Genomic DNA, 6,951 nt, shown 5'->3' on the forward strand with positions numbered 1-6,951 from the left:
AATACTATTTTCTTTGACAGAACTAGAGAATCCAATAACATTGCAACATCAGGAACAATAGTTAAGACAAAAAAAAAAAAAGGGAAAAAAAGAAAACATAAGCTAGTAACATCAAGGCTAAAACTTTAAGTATAAATGTGGAAGTCCTAAAAGAAGTCTAGGAAGGATGATTAGAGTGATAGTAAAGCATTTAAATAATTTTATTCTTATAATTACCTCACGTTCTTCCTTCAGCTTCATCTGAACAATTCAGTCTTTTATCTGGCAAAATTCTCAACTCTCTTTAGAGGACATTTTCAGAGGACTTTAAGATTGATAGCTCATCTATATATATCAGCATCTGGTGTTCTTGGGCAATTTATGACAGCTGAACCAAAGAAGTGACTACCCAGAAACATCAAACAATCAAGTTTTAAGTGTCTTTGCTATTTTTTTCCCCAAAACAAACATATTCCTGGTGATCCTGGGCAATGACTGATTTCCCCATCCCAATTTGCAGATTTCTACACTGTTCAAATTATTATCCTGCGCCAAATGCCTCTTTGGTCATATGTTGCTGCAGAAGGAAGATGAGAAATTAGATCAGTGTGCTGGAGGTATGGAAGAACAGAAAACAGTTAAGGGCCAGGCCATATATCCTGCAGCCATGAGGTGTGGTACCTCTGTGGTGGATGCAAGCTGACTGGTTTCCAAGGGCATGGCATGAAAACCTCACTTGACTTGTTCTATTTATCCACGTATGGTTTTTTTGGCTATTAAAACAATTCTGAAAATTAGTAAAATGTTAACAATCTCTTTTTTGGTTTTTTTTTTTTTGTTTTTTTTTTTTTTTTTTTTTTTTTTTTTTTTTTTTGCTTAGCAAGCTGCTCTCTGCACACTGGTCCTAAATTAAGTTAATCCTCTGAATGTTTCAGTGCTTCCTGCGTTCTCTGTGCTCCTCCAGTTATTTTCTGCTCAACAGGGGACCTTATTGGATTGGTTACAGTTGCAGTTCAACTAGAAATACACAAGAGAAGAAAATCTCATAAAAAGCCCAGATCATCCCTTTTAAAAATCTCAAAGAAGGTTTTTTATTTACAAATATTATAGGCAATATCATCTGATTTTTACCTCTTCTGCAAGATTTAGAGGTATTTGCCAGGTTTTTATATAAGCAAGGGGAACAGAGATTGCATATGTACTTATTTTACATGTAGATGTCAAAGTTTTGGCAGTAGGGGACTGCAGGGTTGACCTCTGTGAAATGAGAGCAGGGACTAACCAATGCCAGAACAGCTGACTGCAAAATGGACCTAACACATGACAGTGTTGAGCTCATCAGCCAAGCCTGTGGTGCCTTTGTGATGACATATTTAAGAAAGGGCAAAACACAGAAGAAGGAGGAGGTGCTGCAGGCATAGGAGCAGAAATTCCCCTGCAGCTCATGAAAGACCCTTGCTGGAGCAGGTGTTTCTCTGCAGCCAGCTGAGGATCTCATTCTGGAGCAGGTGGATGGATATCTCTGAAGGAAGCTCTAGACTATGAGGAACAGAGGAAAAGTGTGATGAGGGAGGAGGAGTACCACAACTCCCATTTGCCAACTCCCCCCCCCCCACCCCCAAAATCTTCTCTGGAAAAGATGGAGAAGTTTGGGATGAAGTTGAGCTTGGGAAGACAAGGTGGAGAAAAATTGTTGGTTTAAGGTTTTTCTCTTTTTCTCACTCCCTGAATCTATTCTAATTAGCAGTAAATAATTTTTTGCCCACAATACTAATTGGCAAATGTTCTCCCTGTCTTTATCTTGACCTATGAGTTTTCTTGTTCTATTTTCTCCCACTGCCCCACTGAAGAGACTAAGGGAGTATCTGGGTGGGAGTGTAGCCTTTAGCCAAGATTAGCCTACCACAGCTGTTCAACGTGGTAGGCATGAGTCCTACCCCAGTCTCCATTATGGACAACAGTGAGACTGCAGCGAAACTGGTTTTCAGTCAGTCACTCTGCTGTCTTTTGCACTTTTCCATGTGCCATGTTTGTTTTTAGAGCAGCCTTAGCACTTCTCACTATATTCTCAATGTGGTTTTCCACTGTCTGCAGTTCTACATAGATAATTGAGTTTGAGTGGTAACACTCAACATAATTTTGAAAAGACAATGGTTAGATGAAGTTTGCATTCAAAGATATATTTTCTCTATATTGTTTAAAATGGGATAGAGCAGAACATAATTGTGCAAAGGGAGCATAAGGGTAAATAGAGTTTATTGAGAAAATCTTCCATTTGGAAGATTTACATGACAATATATTTTTGTGATTAATGGAGCATAAAATGTTTAGCTTTGATGTTCTAATAGGTAGTTTACTTAGCCTTAGAGAAATGTCTAAGAAAGCAAAGGTGATAAAAAGATGATTAAGAAAACAAAAATTATAAATAAATACTATCTTGCATAATATTGTATAGACTGTATTTTTGTCACCACAATTATACCTAAATATTGTGAAAACAGTACAACATAATTTCTTTGATTTAGAATGTCAATAACCTGATTTATTGAGCGCATCTAATGCAGGTCTCCTACCAACTATTACTGCAATTATTTAAAGATTAAGACTCCCTAAAGGTACACAATATGATAAACTACAATAAATCCTCTAAAATGTATGGTCTGAAGATATCCCACTGAGCTACAGATAATGATTTATGGTCTGTTGGTAAGAGATGCAATTTAATTGCACTTTGAAATATTCCTAAAGCAGCAATCATCATGTCACAGAATACCTGCAAAATGTCAAACTCTAATTTATTTTCATGACAGTGTTTCTCTAATTTGTCTGTGGTAATCTTTCACTTTGAAGGCTTATCCACAGAAAATGAAATATCAAAAAAATTATGTTCAGCTGTCATAATTACCATGTGCCATTTTGTCTAAATTTTGTCAGAATGTGAAAACAGGGAGGTGACCTGGACTGTTATGGAGCTAATCATAATTTCCTTCATACTTACCAAGCTACAGCTAGTTTAGAACATTATGCCTAGTAATTTATAGGTAGATACATAGACAGAAGCTATATGTATTTCAGGAAGAAAATTAACTAATTTTTAGCCCCGTGGTTAGGTACCAACCTGCTTTCCTGTATTTTGGCACCTCTGGAACTGTAGTGCTTTTAATGGCATTAAGGTATACATCAGCATATATTTGGCCAGAGTGAAAGCTATCTTTCTCACTTTCATCAGGGGAAACAAAACCAAACACACACCCCCAAAAAACCAACTAACTAAGCAAAAAAACCAAAACCCCTCAGCCAACAGCAAATTAGATACTCTATGAAATTCCTATCCCCTTATCACAAACTCTAAATTTGCAAATACATTATTTCAGTCTATCCTCTTCAAGCAGATCCACTGGCTGTCTCCCTGTGGTTCTCTAGATGTTATTTGTGGTGGAGTCTCAGATGCTTTTTTTAAGACTTGGAAGTGCCCCAGAGATTTTTCCCTTTATCTCATAGTTGCCCTTTGATCTTTATCTCACAAGAATACCTCCTTAGCTGGTGCTGCAGGTCCATGCTGTGATTATGTCTGGATGCACTCCCCTCTGGTATCCACACAGAGGTTGTTCTTGGCTGTCCTAGAGGCATGTTAGTCAAACCACTGCAATTCAAACAGGAGCCTAAGGGCAAATCTTAGTTTAAAATTCAGTAATTGTGAGTCTGAATCAAATTATTACTCGTTCCTATATTCATGTCACGTGCCTCCAAAAATCTCTGCTCATGGGCACACACCATAAAGTTAGAACAGACAAATAACAAACCTGAAAGGCCTGCAGTCAGAAAGTATGGGGGAAGACAGGAAATCTTATCTGAAGGTCAATAAAAAACTGTGGAAGAAAAGTTGAAGGACTTCATTGAAAGCAGCAGTACTGTGTGTCTGGGCACTGCAAAGCAGTGTACATGGTTCTCAGGGGAGACACTGACTGGCCCTGTACACACACTTTGAGCCCAGGACTGACTTAATCACATATCTTAAAGGACAGAGAGAATTAGTCCCCTTCATTAAAACCAATGACAACTATGAATGATTTCCCTTCTAAACTATTCAAATTGTATATAAAGAACTGGTGAAAGAGCAGAGATCTTTACTATACAGACATATGCTTATAACAGTTTACACAAGCATATTTCCAAGCAGTTCCAGAGAAAAATGTATATTGTATTTCTTATTGTGTTCAATACAGCTCAGTTGCAAAGGTTTTAAAGTAATTTTGTGTATAAAGCTTTTGTAATCAAAGATAAGTAAATTGCCTCTTTGCAGAATTTAATGCTTATGTGCCACCTAAGAATTTTGAGTGAAACTTTTGCATGATTTGTTACTGCTCTACCGCCAGGAATCTTTGTGTCATAAAACAGAACCACTGAACAACTGAGGTCAGAAAAGGCCTCTAAGATCATCGAGTACAACCATTAATTGATCACATTTAAGTCCACCACTAAAACACTTGCCTAAGTGCTACATCTACATATCTTTTAGATAGCTCCAGTGATTGTGACTCTACCAGATCTCTAGGCAGCCATTTCCAATGCTCAGCAACCCTTTCAGTGAAGAAATTTTTCCTAATATCCAATCTAAACCTCCCCTCTTCACAACTTGAGGCCATTTCCTCATCCTGTTTCTTGTTACCTGGCAGAAGAAACTGACCCCCACCTTAACAGGTAGTTGTAGAGAACCATAAGGTTTCTTCTGAGCCTCCTTTTCTACAGGCTAAGAAACCCCTGCTCCCTCAGCTGCTCCTCATAAGACTTATGCTCCAGACCAGAAGTTGCCTTACTTCCTATTTATCTGAGCCATGGGCTGACTCAGCTGGACCTTGCAGGTGGTAAGAGTCAAAAAATCATCCTCCTTCTGTATTCTACATCCTCTTTCTGTATTCTACAGTGTTTTGGACACTGCACTGGCCCACAGTGAGCTGCACAGGAATAGAAATGGTTAAGCACAGAAAATTCTACCATTCAGTGTATATTCAGTACTGCTGGGTATTCAAGGTAGTCTAGATATTAAATAAGATGTTAGAGAACCTACCTTTTGCACACAAATTGCCTAATTTTCTTTGTGAGTCTTCCTCTTATTTCTTAGTTGTGATACTGTCCAAAGATCTGGTCTTACCTCATATATGTTTCCCTACCTGGAGAGAGAAAGCAAGACCACGTTCTCAGATGAATAAAACAAATGGCTTTCTTATTATCCTCTTATGGATGAGCTACCATCGTAACCCTTAGAATGAACAATTAAAACAGTTTGAGGCAAAGGAGGTTTGTTGCAAGACAAGAGGATATGTCACTGAAAAGTGTCCTATAATGTAATATTAAGCTCTAAAATTTATGGCTGTTTTCTTCCTTCTGGTGTTTTTCAATACACTTTTATTACAGGCTCTAAATTACACTCTCACAGAAAAGGTCTCTCTTTAAACCTTTAGGTCAGAATTGTTCAGATCTTTTCACACTGAATCAAACAGTTTCAAGCTGGCACAATCCTTGGCAGGCTTGTAAATCTTTCAACGATCTTATCCAATTACCCTTCATGGTCCACAGGCTTCTACAGTGTGATTGTTTCCTACCACGTGATGAGTTAAGTGCTCATGAAAGGTTAGGAACCAATAGAGTTGAAAAGTAAGCCAGCACATTTTTCTGTAGTTCAGATACCATGGTTGTACTTTGAGAGACAGTGTAGAGATCTATAAAAAAATCAGTCATGATCAAGAACACTGACTGTTTTGAGTGCAGAACTTAAAGCAAGGCCAGCAATTTTTAGTTTATTTTTATGTGTGACAAGGGATATCAGGAGAAACCCAAGACTTACCATTAGGGTTTTGCAGCCAGCATTATTAAGGATCAGAAATCCTCTACATTCCAACTGAAAAAGAGATATTAGCATCCTATGAGGAAGTTCAAGCTGTCTCAGAAGTTGTTAGGAAGAAGCCTGTCTCCTCTTGGGGCTGTGATTGCTGTGCTACACTGGAAGTTCGAAGGAAACATCCCTTGACACATCACAACCAGTGCTACACTAGGTACCATTAATTACACAACGAGCCCAAATGGGAAAACCCAATTCCTCAGGAAGAGATTATGGACTAGCCAGAAGGAAGAGATTTTGGAGTATTGCATGACAAAGTGACTTGTGCCCAAGAAGCCCTACCAAATAACAAGTTATCAGAAAATGAAAAAGGCTATGCTCTATCTACTGATGGATCCTGCTTTGTGGTATGAAACCATGGGAGGTGAAAAGCTGCGGTGTGGAGTCACACACAACGAGTTGTTGGGGCTGCTGAAGATAAAGGCAAGTCAAGCCAATCTGTTGAAGGGAAAGCTATCCAACTAGCCCCAGAGATTGCGGAGTGAGCAAAGTGGTCTGTACTCTATCTCTGTACTGACTCCTGGATGGTGGCTAATGCTTTGTGGGGGTGGCTGCAGCAATGGAAGAGCAATTGGCAACGCAGGGATAAACCCCCCTGGGCGGCTGCATTATGGCAGGACATCACTGCAAAGGTAGAAACCCTGACTGACTCTGAAGGTACGCTTACATGCCCAAACTCTGATGTTCACATGCCCAAAAGTCATGTCACTGAAAAATATCAAAACCGGTAGATAAGGCTGCCAAAACTGAGATAGCTCAGGTGGACTTGGACTGGGAGTGGAAGGGTGAGCTATTTATAGCCCCATGGACCCATGGAATATCAGGACGTCTAGGAAGAGATGCAACATGCAGGTGGGCTTGTGACTGAGGGGTAGACCTGATCATGGAGGCTATCAAAGAGGTCATTCATAAATGTGAGATGTGCTGCAAACAAGTGAGCCACATAAGTAAAATCTCCTTGGAATCTCAGATATAAAATCTAAGGAAAAGGAGGAGGAAGAGATGCTGTCATTCATTGTTTCCAATGGCTGCCTTCCAGAGAAACCGCTACAGGTGTTGAAGCCCTGCTTTCT

Source organism: Anomalospiza imberbis, chromosome 2 (assembly GCF_031753505.1).
Source record: "Anomalospiza imberbis isolate Cuckoo-Finch-1a 21T00152 chromosome 2, ASM3175350v1, whole genome shotgun sequence".
Classification (NCBI taxonomy): Eukaryota; Metazoa; Chordata; class Aves; order Passeriformes; family Viduidae; genus Anomalospiza; species Anomalospiza imberbis.